Source organism: Mizuhopecten yessoensis, unplaced genomic scaffold (genome assembly GCF_002113885.1).
Source record: "Mizuhopecten yessoensis strain PY_sf001 unplaced genomic scaffold, ASM211388v2 scaffold9847, whole genome shotgun sequence".
Classification (NCBI taxonomy): Eukaryota; Metazoa; Mollusca; class Bivalvia; order Pectinida; family Pectinidae; genus Mizuhopecten; species Mizuhopecten yessoensis.
Genome location: NW_018408252.1, coordinates 1,238,244 through 1,266,224, shown reverse-complemented (window position 1 = coordinate 1,266,224; position 27,981 = coordinate 1,238,244). Strand labels below are relative to the sequence as shown.

At 37.0% G+C, this 27,981-nt stretch overlaps 1 protein-coding gene across 3 annotated transcripts in view; it reads left to right on the top strand.

Moving 5' to 3' along the window:
• The window catches only part of LOC110458893 (sex peptide receptor-like), a 149,727-nt gene that overhangs the window by 107,955 nt on the left and 13,791 nt on the right, over positions 1 to 27,981 (top strand). Inside the window, exon 1 of one of the 3 annotated variants that reach the window (XM_021510859.1) lies at positions 8,629 to 8,662. The exons of the other annotated variants lie outside the window; for them this stretch is intronic. The gene's annotated coding sequence lies outside the window, so the exon portion shown is untranslated. Of the gene's footprint in view, positions 1 to 8,628; positions 8,663 to 27,981 lie in introns of those variants that run through there. 3 annotated transcript variants of the gene reach the window in all.

The window sequence follows — 27,981 nt, the reverse complement described above, 5'->3', positions numbered from 1 at the left end:
TCGTACGAGCCAGCTTATCTTGCTCTGTGTATCATGCATAGCGTTTTGGTTTTATTTTGTTTAACGTCCTGTTAACAGCTAAGGTCATTTAAGGACGTGCCTCCATGTGTGTTGGTTGTGCATGCATGCGTGTATGTGTGCAGGAGACAGTGTAAATGTTGGAGATCTTACCTTCTTGAGATAGCGCGGATCTGATGTCGACTTTATAGTGCTATCTTACTGAAATACCATGCCAAAGGCACCCAGCACAGCCTTCCGTCCGGTCATATTGTACTGACAACGGGTGAACCAGTTGTTACCCATTCATAAAACCAAATTAAGCTGTTATCTCCATTACAACACTTTGTATAACTGTTTATTCTGTTATGTCTAACCTGCTCTTTCCATTCGGCCGTTTCTCTTGCCGTCTTGCATCTTCATATGACCCTATGTTATACTGGGAAAAACAACTCTAAATAAAAGACAAACATTATTTGCATCACAAAAAGTTTTTGATTCCCTAGAGAGGTGTCCCAAATATTTTTCATTGCTTGAGTATATCTTTTTTCTGTTCCTGTGGGTTGTTTTAATGAACATTTAATGTTCTCATGTTTTATGTTTTATGTTCATTGCTTTTACTTGAAACATAAATTGATACGGATTTCAGGCTTTTTCAAAGCCCAGTATACATACATACAATGGTTTCGATTGTTAACTTAAACATAGACCGCTTTCATGTTTGTAATGCCGAATCCGATTGTATTTCAAAGTATTGTTAACAGTGCTAACACCACTATATTCATGAATAATTCATCTTTTCAACAAATAAAAAACTAGAGCAATTAAAGTATGTTTGAACTAATTTTCACATACTTGTTTGATATTATAGTTCATATCAAGTAAAACAAGCTTCATTCTCTCAATTTAGCAATGAATGTTTTAGCAAATATTGTTATGGTCCTATAACACACATTGCTATTGATGAAACTTAATAAAGCCCGACAATTTGTTATAATATTCATTATTTATATTTCATTTTGATAGAGGAGTTATACTTTATTTAGTTATTTCGAGCAGTTCATTGAACAGCAAATTTAGTCTTGATAACAATGAAATTGATGACGTCACAATCGAGATTGATTACGTTACAATAGCAATTGTTGCTATAGTCTCACAACAACATTTGTGTTCCCAATGCATTGCAATTGAAGACTGCATAGCAAATGTAAAAACATCTTCATTATGCATTGTTTTTTGTTAACTTTTAACTGGGGTTTTTTACCACCATTATCATAATAAAAACACTACGAGTGCATACTTGTCAACGTGAAACGTCATTATTTTATAATTTCAATGTGACGCTCGACTGTCTGCTTCAAATAACACTGGGTATTTAATAAATCGCTCAGTCGACTGCTGGAGGGGATGTTCCATCAATATGGTTTTCATTACGACACACTTAAAACTTACTAACTAATACTATTAAACGAACGAAAGCCGAGTGCAAATATGTGGATAAATGTTTAAAGTTGTAATTTTCATTCCGGTATGAATACACATAGATTACATAAATATTTTCCATTAATCGCGCAAAATAATTTGCGTCCATACTAGTTTGGAAATTAAGGGGGAAAAAGAGAGCTAGAAACCACTTTGATCCAAAAAAGAATATACATGGAATATTTTCAAATAAACAGTATCTTTATGACTGGTTTGGTGACGGTACACACCAATTAAATTTAAAGTACAAAATGGACAAATGTTTTGTGAATGATCATCGAATCAACACGTCAGCGGCACGTGTATAACACGAACGTAGGCGGTAAATCCTAGCAGATTTGGAGAAAAATAAGATTAAGACTCGGGAACTATAGATATTTATCAGATTGATATGTCTGATATGCATGTGCAAAATAAAGCTGATAGAATGGTTTCACAGAACTGCGTATTAAACTGCAGGACTAGGTATTCGACATAATGTAGACGGACAGACAACAAAACCATATTGCAATACATGCCGTCAAGACTGGGTGCAAAATAATGTTATTCATTCCGTTAAGCAACCATCGAGAGGAAGAACTGTCTGTCAATCTCCTTTTTCCTTTTTATCTTGAGTGACAGAACAAAGAGCAGGGCTTATATCTGCCATAGACAATCTAAAAGTCTGCAGATAAATAAAATGAAATCGCTGTTATTTGGCTTGTGTAGCAAAAGCATGACAGGTGTTAAAACATAAAACTAACAGCGTTTATTATTATTAACAAGAAAATAGGTGAACCTATCAAAAAAGTAAACATCAACAGCTAAATAAATGTTATTGCTACTAAGTATTTTAATACAATAGCTAGACAAATTATATTCTTGAAGAAAAGCAATTATTGATGAATCAACGATCTGCCCACGTGTTGTTGTGTTTTTTATAGGATACGATAATACTTTGCAGCATGGGTAAACTGGTGAAACATTCTTACATGATAAAAGTTGCAAAATGTTGTCTTCAGATATTTGTTTTCTTGATAAAACTGTGGTTTAGCTATTTATCAACAACTTCATTATGTTTTAAAACGTGATATGCTGTCCCCACTGAAACAAAGGTGACTCATACACCAACAAATTGCCTTTAGCACAAGAGTGTATATTGCACACATTCACTTTAATGGCCTTGCCACAATCCATCACATTTCCTTAAATTCCTGTTTCTGACTACTTTCGTTTCCTAATGCCTGACCCGGCAATACCGCAATTTGGAATTATTGTTGAGCGCGCGAATTAGCAAATAAGGTCCGTTCCTTACCAGGACAAGCAAATGCCCTTTCAATTAGTACTTATCACTCTCTACTTGATGTTCGGCTTTGAATGGACGGCTGTAAAGACTGAGTTACCCATTTTCTGTAAAATGTGACTGGCTGGAAGGTCATGTAATCGTGTCAATATTATGACATCCGATGATATGGCAATTTAAAAGTGGCCATTGAAAGGTCAGTCTATTTTTATAGGGTTAAATGTCCTATTAACAGTTTAGGTCATTTAAGGACGTGCCTCCATATGTGTTGTGTAATGCATGCATGCATGCATGGGTGTATGTGTGCCGGTAACAGGGTGTGTTGGTGGACATGCCTTGCTTCCTTGCAATAGTGCGGATACGAAGCCGACTTTATAGTGCAATCTCACTGAAACACCATGGCTAAGGCACCCAGCACAGCATTCCGCTATCCATGTACATCGCCTCTTTATAAACTTTGCTGCAGCGAAGACGTAAAATAACGTACGCGCAGTTTATATATCTTTAAATGCTGCTGCAATGACACTATGACACTTTGAATTGGGGTTTGAACTGACCTATACACTGTGGACGCTGTTTTCGTAAGACCTTCGCTCTGGCGAGCCCCAAACGAACAAAGCTTTCGTGTTTCTCTTGACATACCCTCCGTCTCCTTCTTTCCTAACCTATGACCGTATATCCTACACACCATGATTAGCTGTTCTGCCTTCAACGATAAAACAAATATTCATCATTCAAAATGTGTGTCATATGTGAACTCTTACGCTGTATACAGGAAGTCATGGGCGCGAGCCGGTTATTGGTTGGCGTAAAAAGCTCACGTATATGTACGATCGATTGTGCGATACATCTTTATGACTTCCTGATGCGGAAACATGTTTCTAGGTATAACATAAGCATGCTATTCACAAAATTTCACCCTGGTTTAACGATGACATAAAGCCAGAAAAAATGTGTGCGTCAGGTTTTATTGTGAGGTACTACGTCAACGTTAAACATGAAGCGTGTGACAACAGGGTGTGATAAGACACATCATGGGAAGGATAAAAACAGATAAAGAAAAGAAAATGACTTTAAGTAAAGCAAAGGTTAATTGCTGAAGCAACAGAAAGCAACGGTAACTCAACTATAAGGTCCGGAGTTACATTCATATGTACCAGATTGATTCCACCTCTGTGGGTCGGGGATAGACAAAAGAACACATCTGATGTTAGCTACTGAATGATAGCAAGAGAAAACGTCCTCTTTTTGGGGATACAAACGACAACAAAATCAATCTGCTGCACCCATTGTAATATTTGGGATTTTTGTTTTTCTCCCTACTTCTAACAATCTTTTTGTTGTCAATGTCAAATTACATAGCGAGTATAGTGTATATGTAGTGAACTCTGCCAAAAAAACAATAATGTGACCATCAAGGTTTAGGCAAAACTAAGGGTCTAAGAAATTCACCAACAGAGTCCACCAGCTTGTATCCTGAAACCTGAACGTAACACATACAGGTGATTGAACCTTCAAATTTTGGTATTGGATACAATATGCCAAAAATACATAACAAATGCTTAATACTTTAACGGTTTGTGTCTAAGAAGAAGTGTTTTCCTATTGATGCTGAACTTCTTTCACTCTAAAATCGGGATCAAATCCTCGCGATAACAGGCAAATGCACCAACATGCCGCCTCCAACACACATACACGCACATATATAACACACATGGAGGCACGTCCGTCCTTCAATGGGTCCGCGGTGGCCAAGTGGATAGGGCGTCTGAAATTCTGCTAGCACTAGCCCTCCACCACTGGAACGCGGTACGAGGCCTACGACGGGCAGTCGCCGGATACTAGCCGTAGGTCGGTGGTTTTTCTCCTGGAACCCCGGCTTTCACTCCACAACCAAAATCTGGCACGTCCTTAAATGCCCATAGCGGTTGTAGGACGTAAAACACAAACAGACGAAATTCTGATCTTCATGAAATTACCAATATTGTAACAAGAGTACCGCGGGGCGGAACAATATACGCCCTTCGAATGCCATATAGTGTTATATGCTTTCTTACATTGAATTAAGATCTGCATCATTCTAAGAGTGGTTAGCTGACATGGTATAAAAAAATGTAGGAGATTTCCGGACAAAAAATCAAATACTGAAATGAACAAAGGGCAATAACTTTTGGGAAAATTGTTAAATCGAAATTCTTTTAATGGATACCAAGTTTCAAAGAGATCTGTAAAAAAATGTAGGAGGAGATTGCCGGACAAACAAAAGTTTACGCCGGACGGACGGACGGACAACCTCATACCATAATACTTCCATCAAATTTGGCGGGCGTATAAAAATGTACAATTTAGCTACTCGGTGTGTGAGTAATATGATATTAATTTAATTAAATGTTAACACCGGGCAAACCGTAATTAATCTTACACAACACGGTTCTGGATGAGTATGAACTATATTTGGTAACTTATATTAAAACTCCTAAGTATGAAGCAATAAAATAGCGGGAAGGTATTACTCTGATATTAATTTTAAACGTCGTTAAGCGCTAACGACTGCCATGTACTCTGATTTCAAACATATTTCCGGTGATTACATGGATATATAAATCAGCCAAACTTTACATAGATTAAACAAAATAAGTAATATACTTAAAAACAATTTCCGTCTGCTTGTTTAAAACAGTAAATTGATTGCACAATATAATTTTACCGATATAAATACGACGGCACGACCATTTTAAGCTTCACCGACATTGATTTTGATGTGTACTCATCGACTTTTTCTAAATCATTCACTATCATAGGATGGTGTTAAGTTATTCAATTGGATATAGTTATGTTTACCGGAAAACACAAACGCTTCTGTGGATTTATTCAAACAGAATACTTTGATTTTTTTTATAGAATCACAATCAATTGTAGATTTCAGAAAGCAAGAAGCCAATTAAACCCATACTCTATATAATTTGCATGTTTTGATACGTTAGTTCATTGGTCAGTCCTCTATAACTGCTGACAATGTATCAATCTAAATCATCCAAGGGTAGTCTTATATGATCACCTTACAATTAAGACCAAGCAAAATTACTTACAAAATTGCATACAAAATTTCATAAATATAACAGGAAAATCGAAGTGTTTCAATGCAGTCAAATGTTACATTTTAACTGGGATGTAACGATTTCGTTTTTCCAATTTCGAACTTTACCTTTCTTTATTACAACTACTTGTCACCAGATCGGTTGTTCAGGACCCCAAGATTAACAGTGTTTGTGTGAATTTGAAATTCCATAATCAAAATATAATATAAAAGGCAGAACATATCTATTTTAGCTCAATTAGGATATAGTATCAATATCAAGGATTGACATATATTATTTTTGTATTTTCATCATTAGTTTTGTTTTAGCGACGTTAATTAAAACAAGTTGAAACTAGTAGCCTGTAAAATCTGAAGTTTTATTACATACTTACTAATAAATACGGGTTTTTTGTATATGCGATACGACAAAATTGCTCTCACCCATATCAGCCATCGCCGTATCATACCCCAAAAGCCGTATCAGCACCCGCGTATCACACCTTAAAACACGTATCAGCCCGCAAAACCCGTTTTGGAAATTTTTCGTTAATCAGTATTTCAAAAGAAAAATAGATTATAAGATAGTAGCTTTTATTAGTAAGTATGTAATAAACAGAATAAAACATGCCTTTTTTTCCATATCACACCCAGTATCAAACCTCGACCAATATCAGCCCTCGGGTTGATACTGGGTGTGATATAGGACAAGGCATGTATTATTCTCTATTTATTTTCTTTGCGTTTTGCATATTTAGAAAACTACTTATACGGCAAGGTTTTAAAACTAGACCAATAGAGCTTTTGGTAAATTATTTACTGTGTTTTTACGTTTTACAAAGTTAGAGAATGACTCGGAAAAACGGGGTAAACATGGTTGAGACAAACCTGATAAATTTGTAACTCAACATCTTTGAAGTGAAACTTAAGCTGTCACTGTGCTGTTAGCGTTTAGAATTGTACAGAGTATCGCCGAAGAAGTCGTTAATTATCAGATATATCATACGTCCTATTACGGGACCTGTCAGTCCGTTAAACATTTGTTTGCCTTGGTGTCTGTGGATGTAAGCTGATTAGAGACAAGATCACTACGGCCCTGCTCTAGTCGATGCTCGACTGACAGATGGCCCAGCACGGCTTGTGTCGGCATTGACCTGGATACACCATTGTCAGCAACACACGATGTTTGTTGAAGCTACAAATGACATACAATGGCGCTGCGGGATGGTGATAACACACAGACCTGATGGTAGATAGTACTTGCGTCCAAGAAATTAAATTTATAACTCACTGCGAGAAAACCTTTACGGTGTAGCGCTTGAGGCGGATGTCTGTATTTTGTTTATTTTGATGAAGCTGGATGTGAGGTTATTTGTATAAGATATTGGGATACCAAACTGCTAATTAAATTAGAAAAAATGTACGCAAACATCATCCAACTAGAGCAAAAATCGTGATGCAAAAGACAGAAACAGGAAACGACAAAACGAAATGAATATCTCATCAAGACAAAAACAAAGCATCCTAGTAGGTTTAAAGCATTTTACGGAGAACCTGTCACAGTATTTAGGTTTGGTTTGGTTTTATTTTGTATAACATCCTATTAACAGCTATGGTCATTTAAGGACGTGCCTCCATTTGTGTTGTGTAAGCGTGCATGTGTGTGCTTGAGACAGGGTATGTAAGTGTACTTGTGACAGCGCGAATCTGATGCCGACTTGATATTACTATCGCCCTGAAATACCATGGCAAAGGCACCCAACACAACATTCCGCCCGGTCACATTATACTGACGACGGATGTGCTGAACGTTATTATGTAGGCTCAAATCGAAGAAACCTATTCAGTCAACAATTGTTCGAGACATGTATTGTATAGTATAATTTTAAGCAAAACAAGAAAAATCATTATAACCTTCCTGCTATATAGATAATGAATAAAATAACAAAACAACACTTATGTCTTGTATTATCGACTTTAAAGTTCGATTTGATTAAATTCATGTTGATGTTTAATTTTCATATCGTCTCTCCTTTTATACATGTAAACCATTTAATGCCTCTTTTATCATACATGTATTCCGTTTACCCGTGTTAAATAATGGCTCGCGTGCGAGCGTTCTATATTTCATATCACTTCCTGACGGACACATCTGTTTTAGGTTATTGTTGATCAATCTGCCGTGCTATTAGTATTAGAAACATCAACACGAGATCTATAATTAATTTCCGACTCTGGATGGTTTTACCGACTAGATAGTTTCACTATATACGATATAAAGACAACTTTGATCTTCACAAACATATTGAAGCTCCATAATCAATAATCTTGTCTACATCACATCTATGTTGTTTATTTTTTCTATCATTTAGTACGCACATGATGAAGTCTCCATTAATTTCCTGTACAAGACTTAAAAATTAATCCATGTGATGGTAGCCGTTTTCAGAGTCGCCCTGACTCAGTTTCCGTTCGTGAAACATTTCCAATGCATCGGGCTTTGAGCATCACACGTACGGCAGTGACCGTGCTGCTACGCCGGCTCTGATTTTATAACACTTATCACCTGTGAAGTGCTAATTGTGGAGTTGTTTTAGTCAAGTTCTATTTAACATATTGACAATTCAGAGAGGATGACGTGATTATTTCTATCAACCATGTGATATATCCATCACATTTCCTTAAGGTGTGTCTAATAACTGCTGGTCATGTGCCTGTGAATGACTGAAAACGTACCATGGAGCTACGTTGTCTTTGATTCCTAAAACGAGGATGATCTGGCAAACTTATGTCGGCGGTGGTGGGTCAAGATGCCTGCAATGGTGGTAGGTACAGCGTTGTTCAATATAATTCCACATGTTTTCAACATTAAAACCGGTTTGTCTTTTGATGTTTAGATGATGTAATGGGTTTGGCAATGAGCTGTAAGAGCTAATGGCTAAATATGGTTGGATTAATTTAAAAAGATTTAATTGAATATCAGTGGACGCGGGCATACTGCCTCTATATCCACATCGATATAATTTGAAATACAATGTGGTAAACATAAAATAAGCCTATACATAAGGCGAACCCGAATCACGATTGTTGTATCTAAATAAGTTTTCAGACGGTTGCATGTGAATAGTTCAATACCGGTTTATTAAAGGTAAATGCAACCGTAGCTCGACAACTATTAATGAGTTCATACAGGAAATATACTTTAGTAAAAAATAAGACATGGTTTACACTACTCTTGCTATAGTTATATTAACATTTTACCACGTTCAACCTTATTGTTGCTTTTTATATGTGAACACGTGGTTATCCATTCTGTACGTGGACCCTTGGGTCTGTTGAATTGGAAATAAATAAATAAATAAATAAATACAGTATTTTGATATTCACTTTGACATTTTAGGCCCAAAATAAAATGCTTAGGTCCGCGGCCGTTAAGTCTTAAACAATTTTGTTATGTTTGTTTGGGGTTTAACTTCCTCGCAACCGCAATGGTCATAGGAGTACACGTACCTAAGGAGTCACCGCCGGAAGTGGAAAGTAGATAGAAAAGAGGCGAAAAAGTATTTGGCAGATTTATTCATGTTATTAACAGAATAAGATAAACGAGAGTTATTGAAAATAAATATTATATACAAAAAATATCTAAAATCAAACTGTTAGCAAGTCACGAGGATTTCATTTTCTTTGTTGGAAGCAAATACATTTTACTCTCACCAAATTTGTATAACATAACAATATTTTTCTTATAACCATTTGTCAAGAAAAAAGAATGCTTAAATACTAAATATATGTTTTAACTCTACATACAGTTGATTATCCTTTATACGTTGTTAACAATTCAGAACCCTATTGATTTCATGTAATACACACAGACAGGAATATGTTACTGCAAATGAAGTCATAACGACTGAATGACCAAATGACAATGGTTATAAGGTCATTAACCACTCTTTTGTTTGTTTTATACGATATGACATGCAAATGATAAATTTTTCAAAATGTTATTTTTACACTATGCTCAACATAACATAACATTAAAGTGAATCATCAATTCTGTTAACTGCTATCTTGTTATTCAAAGTTGCCAACGCCTTTTCAACTCATTTTAGTAGTAATATCAATATCAATGATTGACAATTGGTTTCGATATTTTCTTGATTACTTTTGTTGGTGTGACTTCCAATGAACTAGGTGTGTAATATTGTATGACCATTAACCATACATTCGACTTGATAGTGAACGATCATATATGTAATGTAACATTCTGATATAAATTTCTGATGGTCTGTAATGACTATTTCTTTGTTCTCTAAAATCATAGAATCTTTATATAAACAGTAGGTTTCGTTCATATGGGATTAGATGCCATTTAAAAAGTTGCGTTCACTCTAAAGTATCAATAAACAATATAAAGTATCGTTGCATTTCATGATGCATTAATATGGGGGCCTTTTCAATTGGAATAGTTGGCCCTAGGAATACATTGCATGGCAAACTAACATGCCTACAAATACATTTTTATAGATTTTCCTATGTTACCTTTTAAAATCGTTTGCCGCTTTTTAAATATAAAATCTCAACTTTTATTTTACAACAGTTATGAAATAAGTTATTTCACCTAATATTAATAACTCTCGTTTACCCGGATGTTAGCTCGCAGGGGTCTTAACGTGGGAATAATCCGGAGTATCGGGGGACAACCCACGTGGTCGGGTAGGTGACCCCATACCTTTTCACATTCGATCGCGGGATCGAACTCCTGCCGCCTTAGCTTTTTGAAAGGCAATTGCGCTATTTATAGCGCCACTCGACCAACCACTATCTCACAATTCTTTTTACAATACCAAACTGTCGCTCGAAATCAACCGGTTTTCTGTATTTTTCCGTTCGTTTTCTTTATATGTTTTCATTTCTTAATCACAGATACTATAACATCATGTGACAGATTGTTGAGTATGTTCAATGTAGTAAATGTCTGATGTTGGACAACGTTTCTCTTTTACTACCAGATACATCAAAAGGGGTATTTAATTATCAAGCGATTATCTTTACTATCGATCAACGACCACAGTACAGAATATAGCACTTGTGTAATTATCTTATAATTGTCCTCCTTGGTTTACTACTGTTTAGGTCCTTCTGGGAAATCAGGCAAGGCATATTATCTCATCTCTACGCTGGTGTTTAGATACGGTGATACTGTACGCTTGTTTTTAGAAAACATTGATTCGGAAAGTCATAACGACTGAATATATGTTTTTGATAACGACTCAAAACTCATTATGATTGTCTGAGTCATATTCGCTATCACTCATAATAACACGAAATGATGTGTATTTTTGTTCATTATAAAATCATTACAAAGCTTAATTTGTTTGTTACTCTTTGTGGTCAATTTAATGATCTTGAGAGGAAATGTTTCGTGTTAATGAGACTGAAGGATTAATGGGAACCGCTATTTGTGTTACCAATAAGGATTCTAGGTGTATTTACGAGTTTCAAGCGACGGAATTTATGTTTGTGTAATTGTGCTGTACTGAAAAGCCAAAACCAAATTATAATGTACCGTATACATACTGTATTTATCATAACGATACTCGTTTCAATCTTTTAAAATTCCATATAAAGATCGCAATCGCGCGACTGTAGAATATATATAACGGACGACGGTATTTAAAACATGATAACTCGGCCAATATGACGTAGCTGATACAATGATTTGGAATGCAAAATGTCAATTTGTTCAGCTGTGAAATTTGTATTGATGAGGTTTATCCGTGTGTAATTGAACTCTGCAAACGGGAGGTCAGGTTTTCTATAATAGTGTTGAGCGACTGAAATCGATAATTATGATTTTTTGTTTGTTTAACGTCCTATAAACAGCTAACGTCATTTAAGGACGATCCTCCATCTGTGTTGTGTATGCGTGCATGTGAGTATGTGTGCTGCTGACAGGGTATGTTGGTGTACTTGCCTCCTTGTGATAGCGCGGATCTGATTCCGACTTTATAGTGCTATCTCACTGAAATACCACGCCGAACATTCCGCCCGGTCACATTATATTGACAACGGGTGAACCAGTTGTTGCCATTACCCTTAATGCTGAACTTAACGTGCAGGGAATAGCAACTGCAACACGAGGACAGAACACATTAACTTCCTTACCTGGGCAAAGGTTTAATATTAAAGCCAAAATTGAGTTATTGCCAAGCAAGAAATAAATGGTAGTTCGAAGTAGAGATAAATATAAAGATTCCAAATATTGCAATGGGTGCATGAAATTTATTTGGTAGTTTTTGTATCCCCAAGTAGAGGGCACAAAAGCAAACCCCCAATTCTGCGGGAGATTCCCCCATTAGTAGCCTCTTACGATACATAGTAACTAAAAGGAATTGTACTTGTTTATTTCATAATTAGTTAACACATAAATTAAGGTATACACTATACCTATATAGTATCCTAGTGATACTAAATGAAAAATTCAAACTCGAATTACTTTCTGCATTATACCACCGCGGTAACATGGCGTTGTTATCCTATTCATTTGTAACCCGTGCAGTCAGGAAAAGATTAGGCCTGTTGTATTACACTGCATGATCGTAAGATGCGACTAATTTGCATGAAGAATCGGGAGTGGTTTCTTCCTTAATTTTTTTTAAAGGACTCAAAGAAATCAAGAACAAACCTGCTGCACTCGAAAAAATACGACTAATGTGAGGGCCCATGCAGAATCGGAGTTTTTCTCCTGTGACATATACGAAGGGGACACGAGAGATACCAAACCTGATCTACTGCCGTCATTGAAACATTTGGGATCTTTTTCGTTTCCTATCTTTCTTTTCTGTCTACCCTCTGTTTCAGGCGGCGTCTCCCTAGACACCCGGCCTTACATGACCCTGGCTGTTGTCTCCCTAGGTACCCGGCCTTACATGACCCTGGCTGTTGCTAGGATGTTAAAACCCATACAAACCAGACGTCATCTGTCAGCTTTTGTTGGACAAAGTGAAAGTTTACGTTTCCCGTTCTAAAGCTTGTTGTTACAAAAAATGCTCATTATCATACACAAAGCAAATGAAGATATTTTGTGGATTATCGTTTATTCTTTGAACCGTCTGTAGTATTGCGACATCAGAAAAGAGTTCACCCGGTGTTTCCCGTTGCATGATCATAAAAGATACGCTTATAACCCCTGAAGAATTGCATGTTTTAGTGTTTTTCTGCTAACAAAGTCAGAATGATGAAACCAAACTTATCTGTTGCACTAATTGCGATGTTTTATCTTTCCTATTTCTTTAACGTCAGTGTCCCTCTGGTAGATCATCCGTTTTGGGGGCCATTTCTGCCGTTATTGTATTATTATTGTGATAAGAGCAATAAATAAAATTACAAGAGATAAAAACCGAAAATAGAAAAAGAAGGAGGCGAACAGAAGATATCATCATACATCATGACGTTTTATTAATTTAATGACAACCTATGTGCGGGTACTTCAGAACCAGAACACCCACACAATAATCATTTAGCTTAACTCATTTGATCATCTGTTTATTTCAAATGATATGGTTCTGATATTTCTATCAATCTCTTTGTGTGCATGAAGTTTCTGGTTTAAATTTAAATATCAATTAATCACACTATAAAAAATTATTTCATCAAATCAGATTTTTTTATTTTTATTCTTTTATTTTAACAGGCATCTGGCGTGCTAAAGCTAACAATCGTGACCACTTTCATCTTATATCAAGTCAAAACGCATTTAAGGTTCATGTTTATAAAATATCAAACGATTGTTGCAAATATTCGTGATAACATTTCCCAGTGCCGACTTTGAATATAAAGGATGGACATTTCGATTTCAAGTTTTCATTATGAGTGATATTATAAAAGTATTGGAAGTCTGTGACGCCACGCCGACGTCATGTTGTGATGACGTCAGAATTGAACACACGGGGGACGAACTCCCGATCGATCAGATCGTTCAGTTCCTTATAGATAAGTGCCCATTACTCAATCTATGAAGAGTGTTATAATTAATGAAGGGGTATTTATGTGATGGTAATGTCTACCCAGATGAAGGATCGCAATATCATACAGACATTTGTGTACTTGACATGAGTTAAAATAAAAATATATTTATCAGAATCTGTATACAATTTCACCTAAAAATGTGTTATCCGACATTAAACTACTTTGTTCGCCGTTAAGGTTTTTCAGTTACTGAATTCATGTTCCCATCTTGTTAATTAAATTTGAATGACTTACTGCTTTTGCAATCCCCCCATTTTTGTTTTCTGGAAAGTATTCCACAATAGCCTCTGCTTTGTTTTACGGGAGTTTCGTATGCAAACTCTGGGTAGTTTCTTTAAGACATTCCCGTTGTTTTCTTGATTTTGTTTAGAACATCCAGATTGTATATTTTGTATATTTTCATGAATAAATGTACACACATTCGGGTTGTATTATTTTCCGTAAAGGTTTAAAGTCATCCATCCAGTCAAAAAAGTCATCCGTCCAGTCAAAAAGAACAATGATTCGTCTGTTCTTGTCACCTAGATAATGATGGAAGACTTATATATTGACAGAGGATATTTTCTAAAAGATGTCGCCTTCCTTGGTTTAGGTACGACTCCGTCTTCTTAGGTTTCGTTATTGTCGTTGACACCTAAATTGCTATACATTAGTCAGCTCGTGTTACAGCGTTGTTCGTGGCTAAATGTTGCCCTATCACTTTCCACATACCAATGCCGAGACAAGGCTAGCGAACACAATTAGGTTGGTGTAAGGTGCGTCACTAGGGACTCAAGTGTAATGGAACCAGTGGTCAAGCAACAGATGATTAGTATGTCAGTCAACAAACTGTGTGTGGTGGCTGCCCTAGCTGTCAGTGCAATATACGAAATCGGTAACAATGACTTTTTCTTTGTTCGTAAAAAACTGTAAGGGGATACATATCAGATATAGGTTTATTATTTGAAGCTTCTACAGTACTCATTCGCAAGCATAATTCTTCCCCTACGTACTAGTTTATGTGTACGTTGACCAAGAATGAAGTCAACCAAATTATAATCCATGCATTACAAATTCTACTTCATCGTCCAAACTAGATGTGTTTGTTTGTGTTTTTATTTTTGCTTGGTTGTTTAGACTTAAAAAAAAATAACATTTATGGCCAAAAATATAGAAAATAAAAAAAAAACGTCGTTCAATCAAAAGAATAATATTAATCATAATGTATTGGTATTATTTTGTTAAGTCATACTCAATTATATTGAACAGTTACAAATCGACTGCAATCATTGCAATATTTGGCGTCTTTATCTTTCGTTCTACTTCTATCTTTTTTCAAACCCCTATGCGGCGCGAAGCGCCTCCGGGGTTTGATCTGTAAACACTTTGTCCACTTCCGGTGCTTCCCCATGCGTGAAAGCCTTCTGGGAAATTAAGGCCGCATAAGATCTACAAAATTATGATAGTAAAGCCCATACGATATTCGTATTTATTACATTTTACTAGTGAGATATAATTAATTCTTATTTTAAGAAAAACATATCTTCAATACAGTGAAGATTAACGAAAAGTTGTATCTTCACATGTGAATAAATCGCTCTTAGTACTGTTCAATCAAAACGGTACATAATATTCACTGCGTATATTTTCAGTTTCAACTTTAGATGAAGTGACAGCAGAATAAATGGTTTTGTGGTTCCACCTTGCACAATACATTATGGTATTTACATAACTACACAATATATCATTTTATATCATTTTTGTTTAGAAATCTGACCAGATAATAGCAGCAAACGACAAAAATGTACTGATAAACCCTTTCAAAATGGCGCTCCTTGTTGGTGTCAAGCGTGACGTCATTAGAACCTGGGGTCAAAAAATTACGCTTCAAATTCCCGCGCTTTTCTAATGCAGCAATATTTGCGTAGCGTGACATGAATCTAACCTTTAATTGTTTTCCCGTTGAATTCTATTTATACATTGTACATTGTCAAAGGAATTTGTAAAAATTGCGACAGGCATAAATAATATTTTATGTAAATCATGTAAATCTCTCTCTCTCAGAAGATGACGTTATTACCAAGTCGTTGACATTTAAATGTGAAGTTAAAATGTACATTTGCGTGCTTTGGAACAATTCTGAACGACAAAATTAATGCCATTAACAAATATATTTGAAGAAAGTATGCAGGATCAGTTCCTTCATCTTCATTTGAACCTTTCTCCGTCAACATTGACAATTACGAAATGGTGGTCTTGTTCTGTAGTTCGTTGTTACATCTATGTACAGTGATTGTTTTTATAATTTGCTATAGGATAAAGGCAGGTTAAAAGCAGTGAGTGTTAGTTATGTTGTAGGTTTTGTATATGTTCGATTATGTTATATGTGGTGCATGTCCTGAATTCTGCTAGTATTTCTAATTGGATTATTGTTCTTAATATGAGGTTCCACTGTGTTATATTACATGGAAAGAATGTGGTTGTTGCTATGTACATGTATTATATACTAGTATATATAAATATTGATGTCCAGCAGCTTTGCTGCATTTTCTTGTTTGGCCTAGCATCTTGCTTGGCAATACCTCACTTTTGGCCTTAATGTTGAGCGTGCGCCCATGTCAGGAAGGCAATGGATTCTGACCCCAGGCCAGGAAGTCCTTAAAAATGGTAGTTGTTATTCCCTGCTTAACGTTCAGCATAGAAGGGAATGGCAACAACTGGTTCACCCGTTGTCAGTATAATGTGACCGGGCGTAATGCTGTGCTGGGTGCTTTCGGCATGGTATTTAAGTGAGAAAACACTATCAAGTCGGCATCAGATCCGCGCAATCACACCAACATACCCTGTCTCCTGCATACACACACGCATACACTACACACATGGAGGCACGTCCGTAAATTAAATGGCCTTAGCAGTTAGTAGGACGTTTAACAAAATCAACCAAACCAAACACTAGTATAAAAATTCAGCTGATCATAAATATCTTTGACGATAAAAGGTCTGTCGCACGGTAAACGGTATAATTGTTCTTTCACGCATAAACAAGTAAACATCAGTAGTATATATTTACATTCTGTGTTGCATTTGCCTATATGTCGTTAGTAAACCAAATTGCAGTTTATGAGACTGTACAATTTACAGTGATACGGCCAGTGTAGGAATACAACTGGTACAAGGTATACAAACATGGCCGCCAGTCACATCTGATATCAATGGCCTATAGCCAGAACACTTTATGGGTTCGTTAGCATTTAGCAATGTAGGTCAATGCAGAAAAAAGCAACTTGACAAATTATGACAACATAAATGTATTATAAGATGTGTAGGTACCACAAACTTATTGTAAGCGCCATTCTGGATACGAAATTACCAAGTTTGTCAACGTCATCACACAGGGGCTCGGTTTCGAGATTTTGAGTTATGCATAATATCAGTGAATAACCACAACACTAAAATTCAGCATTTATAAAATCTTGTAAAAGTCGAGGGTATCGACAATGTTTTAGAATGTGTATAAATACCTTTTTAAGTGTTGTGGTTCTTCAGTGATGTCACTCATTACTCAAAATCACGAAACTAAGCCCCTGTAAACGACGTCTGCTACAGTAGCGATGCTAATCTGACCGATTAGACATGGACTCTGTTTCAAACGAAGTGTCCTTGGAATCGTTATCACCTACTGAAAGGACGACTTTAATTAAAATTTTCCGAGTATAAATGCTTCTAAAATACCGTAATATTCCAGTCGATGGAAACATAAGCGTCTCCGAGAAAACAATCAAGTCCGTTCAGCGCCCTCACGGGCGACATTCTATTTATCCGTCACCCAAATTGCATTCATATCGACTGTATACTGCATCTGGTAACAGTTCAATGCTTAAATGAATGACTCATTCGAAATAGTAACAATATGTTTCCTCCTACGACGGATTTCCTGGCCGTTACACTGTCTATTGTAGGTTTGACAGTACATTATTAGTAAATTCTGTCCATTGTTGTTACCATGTGAATTTCGAAGCAGTAAACACGTACATTTTTTAATTCATGAGTGGTAATTCTAAATTGTTTCGCATAGAGATAAGAGCCCCCTGCGAATGGCGCTTATCTGCTTTACTACACTTATTCTGTGTACCCAATCAAGTATAATATTAGATTGTTTTTAGTATGGTTTAGTCAAAGAAACATCTGCGGAATAAGTAGTTTTAATCATATAACGGTTTTAATGCTCTGTAGTACCCAATTTGAACATTATGCAGCGAATTTGATTTTTTTCGATATCATCGAAAAATTAAGTCACCCCTGCAGGTCGGGGATCGGGAAAAGAATACACCTGTTGTTAACCAATGCATGTATCATAGGCGAAGACTAATATATAAACGCCCTGCAGAATAGGGGATTTGCTTTGGTGTCCTCTATTTGGGGACACAAAAGCGACCAAAATAAATTTGCTGCGCCCATTGCAATATTTGGGATAATTTATTTTCCTTTTATTTCTGAGAGCCTCGCTTGGCAAAACTCACTTTTGGCTTGAATGTTGAGCGTTCGCCCAGGTGATTAAGGCAATGGGTTCTGTCCCCAGGCCGGGACATACCAAAGTCCTTCAAAATGGTAGTTGTTATTCCCTGCTTAACATTCAGCATTAAGAAGAATGGCAACAACTGGTTCACCCGTTGTCAGTATAATGTGACCGGGTAGAATGCTGTGCCTGGTGCTTTCGGCATGGCATTTCAGCGAGATAGCACTATAAAGTTGGGATCAGATCAACGATATCACAAGGAGGTAAGCCCAACATATCCTGTCTCCTGCATACACACACGCCATCACGCATACACTACACACATGGAGGCACGTCCTTAAATGACCTTAGTTGTTAATAGGACGTTAAACAAAATTAAACCAAGTCAAACTGGTTACTTCAGAAAAATAATGCAAGACAATGTAGGCTGCCAATAGCATTTACTCAGTTTTTTCCCACTTTGTTCTCGTTTTTTATCCGTTAGTGTATCTGATTGTGTGTGTTGAAAATTTTGAAGAAATTTAAAGAATTTAGAGAAGTTTCCCTGTTGAAATGAGTGTAACAGTTTGTAGAGATAAATGCATACATGTATCAGGTAATTAAATTCGTTGGGGTGATTGCAAGTTAGCGTTTGTTTGGTTTGGTTTAGATTAACGTGCTTGCAATTGCAACAGCATCTGTTGTTAGCTTATAACCAACATGAAGATAGGATTTTTGATAAAATATTTAGCAGTAATTGAAAAATTAAAAGTTGAAAGTATTTGTTATAATAAAATCTTACAATCTCGCCGTGTTCTTCTGTAGGTAGATTCTAACCCTATACCATTTCATTTCCTTTGGTGTGTTAAGATGTGTGAGTGTCCCTTATCATTGTTCAATGACCTTACCGATTCCTGGCCGTTCAGCAAGAACGTTTTTTTTTCTTTCTCAGGACTAGTGCTCCTTACTAGAGTTTATATGACACAGTTGATTTGATGCTGCTTTACGTGTTTAGGATTGGCTGGGCAAATGATTCCTATCAAGCAATAAAACCATCTACGAGATTTTTCAGAGAATAAGAATGTCTGATACTTTCCGGGATATGACGGAAGATATCACAAGTGTAAAACGTAGTGTAGTTAACACGCGCAGTTCCACACCTTTAAGGGAGAGGGTTACAATGTCATTCCTCTAGTGATGTCTCCTCAGCTCCTGCTATCGATTTTCTTTTTTCGTGTTGATTGTGAGATAAAATTTCGTCCTTGTGTACCACCGCTTTGGTGTTCTATTTCGACTAAACGTTGACAAAGACAATTCGCTCTAAAGTCACACAAATCGTCTGAGAATTCGAGCACCACATCTGCAGGAAAGTTTGATGAACAGGTCAGAAACGCTAATATCCATAAAAGTTGTGATGAAAATTCACAAGATTTATGGAATAGTTTATACGTATAGCAATTTACGACACGTTTCGTTTTGTTCGTCGTCAGATTTCATGAATGTTATTAGCGAGAGTTCTACAAAACGCTTACCCTTCCGGATCACATTTTTCTTTCTCATTGTGCTTTCCATGGGTCTCCTTGTAAATCTTTCCTTTGTTAATTATTTGTTAAGTTTTACTAATTTGTAGTCCTATTTACAGATTTGTTGACACGTCAGGATTTTATTCTAAACAGTACCGGCTATTGGCCTAAATAGCCGTCCAATATCCAGGTTTACGTTATATTCTCTACGGGGCGGTAGGTAGGCGATTTAGCAAAGACGATACCTGTTTTTACCCACTGCATGATGTGTATAGGGTGGATATTGTGGGGAACCCAGAATAATTTGGGATTTGCATTATTAACACCTCTTTTTGCGAAAAAAAGGAAACAACACCGCAAGGCTACTGCACCTATTGCAACTTTGGGATTTTTTTTTCTCCTCTTTCTTACCACTTTTTCGTTTACTAACGCATTTCTTGGCATTGTGTTCGACCTGGTGTTGAGCGTTTGTCCATGCGAGAACGGTTATGGGTTCTTTCTCCCTAACCGAGACAAACCAAAATCATTAAAATCGGTGACTTACCATTTCAGGCAAACAATTTATGATTGAATGCACCGATATCAAACATATACGTGACAAAATATCATACAGCGTCTATAAAACGTTTATTTGATTCGGTTTCTGTGCAAATAGTATACATAATATACGTCCCTGCAGGTAGGGCGTAAGAATTGTACCTGCTGCCCCATTGCATGATTGTAAGAGGCGACTAAATTTTGGATTTTGTCTTTTCTCTTCGTTTTTCTTCCTAATATCTCCCTTGACATTGCCACACTTTTGGCCTTTAGTTGAGCGTTCGCCCCCTGTGAGGAAGGGTTTGGGTTCTGTCCCCTGGCCGAGACATACCAGAGTCTGTAAAAATGGTAGTTTCTACTCCTTCTTAACGCTCAGCAATGTAGGAGTGGGACGACTGGTTCGCCCGTTGTCAATATAATGTGACCGGTGGGGTGACCTGCTGGGTGTCTTTGGCAGTTTGTTTCAGTGAGGTAGCACTATAAAGTCGGCATCAGTTCCGCGCTATCACAAGGAGACAAACACGAACATATCGCAGCCTCCCAAAACACACACGCATACACTACACGCATGCATCTTGCACACAGGGGAGGCCGTCCTTAAATGATTTTAGCTGTTGATAGGACGTTAAACAATACTAAACTAAACCAAACCAAACTTATACATAATATACATTATTTTTATTCGCACTCAATTGATCTCCAATTCCTTTGATGTATTTAACATTTGTATACCTTGTAAGTTATTTAGTATGGTATATTGTTTAATGGACGTCCACTCTTAACAGTGTTGTTTGGCCGGGTATGGCCATTTGGCCGTAAAACCATTCAAACACACAACAAAACAAAGTTAACTTAGGTACTTGATGGTCTCAGTGCTATCGCAACGAGGCAAAAGCGCCAAACTACTGCCTGCAGGACAAACTCCCACATTTCACGCAGGCGGCAGGTCCTAAAACGACCTTAGATGTTAATAGGAAGTAAAAAATACACAAAATCAAAACCAATTTATTGGCTTTATCACATAATGTCCTGTGTTATCCGTCAATATACCCATGTCATATGTTTATTGCGTATTAACCCATGTGATAGGACCAATCAGCCCTGTGATTGGTTGTAAGTTTCAATTGTTGCAATTGTGACGTCACGCCCAGGGCAAGTACATGACGTCAAAGACTTACGCACTGGAGTCAAAATGGCGGCTTTTTACATTTCAAGGTTGCATGAAAATTGTCGTTTTACACGAATGAATGCCACAAATCTTGATCATGTGATAAAAAGGATCTTACTCGTTTTCATTAAAAAATGAAATTAATGAAACTCATCACGAATTTTTCAATTTAGCTCGCCAGAGGCTCGCTAAATTGAAAAACTCTCAGACTCGTTTCATATATCTCATATGAAATGGAAACTCATGTAGGATCCTATGTTTATTATACGCGGACGTCTTTGTGACCTTGAGGATGCAAAACAACTTTCTGAAAGACTGAATATTCGTGGGACAAAACTTCATAGATAGGTGTTTTATGAGTGAGAAATTACATTATAGTCGACGTAGGACATAGTTTGCTCTAGGATGCTTGAGTAAGGAGGCATGGCATTTGCCTAGTGGTAGAACGCCGAGTTCGTGACCGAAGGGTTGCGGGTTAGAGTCACGTCACGGCAATGTGTTGTATCCTTGAACAAGAAACTTCACACCGCTTGTTCCAGTCTACTCAGTTGTAAATGAGTACGTGTTTGGGTATGAATTGTTGAATGCTAGCTGTGATCGCCGAAATAGCAGAAGCGGTTGTTTGCTCCCGAGGGAGTTGGGAAAGATGTTGGCTGGTTGCAAAGCCCCTTTAGTCGTGAGATACCACCTGCTGGATAAACGAACTACTCGGTAGTCAAGCGGACGTAAAACCAATCAATCAATCAGTCAATCAATCAATCAAAAAATGTGAACTGCTTTGAGACAACCTACGAACTAGGTTGTGATAAAGCAGTATATAAGAACCTCGAAATATTATTATTTATTATTAAAATGATGATTTTTTATATCCAACAAGTAAGTGTACATGACTACCTTTACTTTCATAAAATCCTGAATTGTGTCTACCTGTGCTTTCGACCTACGAACACGGTTGTGATAAAGCGGTAAATAAGAGCCTCGAAATATTATTATATTATTATAGTTTGTTATTCTTCTAGATATTGGCCTGATTTTACAGATACAGTTTTCCTTGAATAATGTTTCATGTCATTTCACATCGACAATAATTTATATGAAGTGGTCCCGGTTGATGTCATCAATGCTAAGAATGGGTTTTATATTTCCCTTTTGGAAAATAAACTTCATTCTCCATTTGTTTCGATGAAATTAATCTACCTACGAATGTTTATAATAGCCATAACACGTGCAGTTAAGTGTGTTCCATGCTTCTAAATTGTAATTGAACATTTCGACGGTTTTTACAAATGCTGTTTGTTCAATTATTTTTTTTATCATTTTTATGAGGTATACGCAAAATTGTATTAATAATGGCTCTAGTAAAGCATTTAAAGAATCGTTAAATGTCGAATTAAACTTTATGACTGGCAACGTTTTATCAAGAGATTAATTCGAAATGCCATTAATTTCAATTTGTTGAAACGGGAACTTTGGCATTCACGGTTCTGGTCATTAAATTTATATGTTGTCAAGTCATAATACACGTTTTTATTACTTTTATTGTCATTTGCATCCTGTATTTAAAATTAAATTTGTAATATGTTTATGTAATTTATGGTTATTGATAAACGGAACACAATTTGGGGGACTCGCGCTCTCAACCGATGATATTAATATAATTGATCGCAAATTCTGCATTTTGTTTATATAGAAAGTGTTTGAATTAATAACAGGTATTATTATAACTAAATATTTTTCTCTCCTGTTCAAATATATCAGTTGGAGAAACGGTATAATATAATTTAAACATATAACACAATAATAATGGTGTGTCGTGTCGGTACATCTTCTTTGGAGAATGGTACGAAAATTGCAATATATTATTGAAAAATAATCATCATAATGTTTATGTACCTAGTCAGACAGTTCAGCTAAATTACATGTTTCACTTATTGAGTGTTAAGAGCAGTTTGCGTTTGTACAAACGTACACGCAGAATTTGTATATAAAATGTCACAAACAGATATCTGGACAAGCCATGATGTACTGCAGAAAACACACAGAGTCTCAGAAAACAGCCTTATTCTGTTGGTATCTGAATAAGCAATCGTGTACTTCGCCGAACTCATGGGAGATAATGACTTTTTTTCTTGTGTGTTGGAACAGCAAAATTGCTTTTAGTTGTAATGGGTCCACCAACATCCTGTAAATTCCTGGTGACCATATCGTAACTATTGTAAGAGCACAAGATGCCGTTACCTTATGAAATTATCAGGAATTTCCGAAAGCCATTTTCCTTATCCCTTCAAAGATAACTCATTGTAGTGACCATTTATGTCTACTGTATGAAAGAAGGTAATCTGATCAATACCAGACCCCAAGGTCCATGCACCATTGATATTATATGCTGCTGGTATCACCATGATAAAATACAGATGTCAAATAATTTTCCTGATAAATGGATGTCATATTAATTGCACGATTCATTGCCGAATCTAAATGGGATCTTCAATTACATTTCATATCGATGCACTCAAAACATTGAAGGAGATATTTAATTTTAGCACGTCTTTCTCCCAACCGTAGATATAACACTATGGCGGATATTTAATTCTAATTATTTCGAAAGACAAAAACGATATTTTTTTAATAAAAATATAGAAAATAGTTAGTTATACCTATAATGTTCTTTTTTTTACTTCTTGAAATAATTGGAAACAACACCGATTTATAAAAAACACATTCTTGAGAAATGATATATCTCTTTATTAAACAAAACGCACGACAAGATAAATGTTCTTTACACCAAGTAGAGATGCATTCTCTATACTTACCGTTGGCTGACGTGCAACCATATATAGCCATGGGGATAGGATTGCTATCGCTCTATCAATACTAATGAGGGTACAAAGCAAGCTGTGATTTATTCATTGTCTCTACCGTTGGTAGGGTATAGAATTACCACTGTATCACAAAACGTCGACATGTATACCAGAAAAGGAAATAGCTTATCGTCACTGATCTCTGTCAAACTGTAATGGTTTTCAACACGCTTTATCGGTGAAGTAGAAAAAAGGCACAAGTTGTATTTCATATATATTGCTGAATGATGGTAATGGATCGGTTTTGAAAAAAATCCAGACATTTTGTGAAATACATTTAACAAGCAGGTGTCATCTGAGAGACACAATTGATGAACGAATAAGACGCATCTGAATCTAACCAGGCTTAGATATTTGCATAGTCTATTTGTTAAAGCCAATTATTGCTGTTGGTGAAGATGAATGGGGATTCATAGTACATGTAAGACATATCAAGTGATTTTTAACTCGATCATTGTCTTCCCTAGAAAAGAGACGGCAGTGTTTCTTTAGATAGGCAGGCATTGCACTTCAGGTTGTAGGTTCGAACCTCTGTTGACGCAAACAGCTAATGTAACTGTCTCCATAGGCAACATGCATGCGACACAAATATATATCGGCATACAAAAAAAACATGTCGTGTTAGCAATCGCTAATTTTCGCAGATTTGCTGAAATTGTTACAGGTCTGACCTAGTGGCATTTCAAGCCTAGTGGCCAAAACAGATGTTTTCTGAATTTGCTATTTTTCTCGCTGGTTGTTCTGCGACGGTGGCAGAAATTATAACCCTGCGACATAACAGCAGTTAAAGTTTTAAGAGTGTTACCAGCCCCTGTCGACCGTGAGGTTCTGAAATTTAAAATTTAAAATTTGTGCCGGTCTCTTAATAAATATCTATATGTATAATTAAGAGTTTATTCTTTACTCGGATAACACAATTTATGACACTCTAAAAGTGACCAAAGATACATATGTACATACAGAAGGCAAATCACAAATATAATTCATCTTAAGAATTTGTTTGTTTGGGGCTTAACATCCATGCAACAGCCAGGGTCATATGAGGATGGGTGGCTAGGGAGACACAACAGCCAGGGTCATATGAGGACGGGTGTCTGGGGAGTCAACAGCCAGGGTCATATGAGGACGGGTGGCTGGGGAGACACAACAGCCAGGGGCATATGAGGACGGGTGGCTAGGGAGACACAACAGCCAGGGTCATAAGACGACGGGCGCCTAGGGAGACAACAGCCAGGGTTATAAGAAGACGGGCGCCTAGGGAGACAACAGCCAGGGTCATATGAGGACGGGTGGCTAGGGAGACACACCAGCCAGGGACATATGAGGACGGGTGGCTGGGGAGCCACAACAGCCAGGGTCATATGAGGATGGGTGGCTAGGGAGACACAACAGCCAGGGTCATAAGACGACGAGCGCCTAGGGAGACAACAGCCAGGGTCATAAAACGACGGGCGCCTAGGGAGACAACAGCCAGGACCATAAGAAGACGGGCGCCTAGGGAGACAACAGACAGGGTTATAAGAAGACGGGCGCCTAGGGAGACACAACAGCCAGGGTCATAAGAAGACGGGCGCCTAGGGAGACACAACAGCCGGGGCCATATAAGGACGGGTGGCTAGGGAGACACAACAGGAAAGAGAAAACTATAAAAAGACAGAAGACGAGATAGATAGTGTTGCAGAGGGGGCATCAAATCGATGGGGTGTTCTGATGGGTGTCTTCGGCAGTATATTTCAGTGAGGTAGCACTATAAAGTCGGCATCAGTTCCGCGCTATCACAAAGAGACAAACACAAACATATCGCAGCCTCCCAAAACACACACGCATACACTACACGCTTTCATCTTGCACACAGGGGAGGCCGTCCTTAAATGACCATAGCTGTTGATAGGACGTTAAACAATACTAAACCAAACTGTCTATTTGATGTCCTCTTAGTAGACAGAAGAAAAACCCCGATTTAGCAGGAGCCCCCACATTCGTCGCCTTTTACGATATAAATTCAGTGTGATACAGCAGGTGTATTCTTGGTTTNGGGGGAGTGCACATTGTTGCCCTTTATGGTCATTCCGCATACAGCAGGTCTATATATTTCCCACATTTACACGGGTTTTATTCCCAAAAGGGCTAAAGCGGAAACATTTGAGTTTATATTTGAAATTGGGCATATGCGGACGTGTATCATACAGCTTGATAGGGAAGTTGATTCATCCCATGACATTGGCCTTGCGTTAAGAAACGATCTTATAGTAGAATCTCTTTATTGTTTGGATCTAGTATTTTAAAACAAGCACATGTGGTTGGTTGATACAGGCCACTCAGCAGTCTATGTATTCTCTTATAATGGGCACTTCTCTACGTTTACACTTCTTTGTTTCATATACGTGAGGTTACATTGTCTAAAGACAAAACATGTGAAGCATTTAAACAAAAGGCAGGTGTAAATATATATATATACAATATTAAATGAAGGAATGTGCAAAGGTTAGTTCTGATTAAATGAGAAAACATAGTTCTGAATGTTTACAGAGAAAATTAGATGAAGACTTATTGAATTAAACAGGGTAATTAAAATCTACAAAACTCATTTATGTCAGTTATTTAGACATTGTTTCAGAGAAAAAGCGCAAGGTAATGAACTTTATATCTCATCACGTACAATATTGCTGTTGTCAGTGTCCTTTACATTATTCTATCTTTTAATTTTTGTATTCTACCATACCTTACATACTGTTCAAATATTTGTCAGCATTAAAATACTCTTCTAAATCTGAGCGACTTAACTTTAAAAAAAAAAATGTTATAAGATTGAAACTGTTACTTCTCACTCTGATAGTGCCATAATACAAAAAAATAAACGAAGATAATGAATGTGGTGGTGTGTACAATGAATTGCATGGTTTAGCACCATCAACCAGATGTCGTGTTTCACGCTAGCAAGATCTGTGGTGATAATGTGGTTTGTGAGATATTGGTATGGTTGGCAGTTAACCACTAGACAAGTTTAGAAGCACCCCCTTTTACCCTTTTGAAATAGAATGTATGACCATCGGTATGCCACAATGTTTTGTTGGGGGTTTAACGTTCTAACATCAGCAATGGCGTATGAAGACGGGTATATAGAGAGAAACCAGTTAAAGAGAATGTAGAGAGGAAAGAAATGAAACGAAAAAACCCGGAAGTGATGCAATTTGGGCAGCAGATACATTTCGGTCTCTTCCATGTCCACTTCACACCGTCAAGGAATACAACCCTCGATTCTGCAGGGCTCCACACTAGTCACCTCTTGCAATAAAGTAAGATACAGCAAACCTGTTCTTTCTCCGAACCTGCATAGTTTGTGCGAGAAAATTACGTCGTTTTCTCAAAAATTGATTACGTTACTCTCACAAACAAGTGACGTAACAATCAATACCTGCTCACAAGAGAAGATAAATCTGCAATACGCAAAGACGGAATACGCTCTTCGTCATGACTAACTATGGTTTACAAACAGATGGTTTATTTCTGGTTTGTAGAAACACAGTTACTACGCTTCATTTGCACACAACAT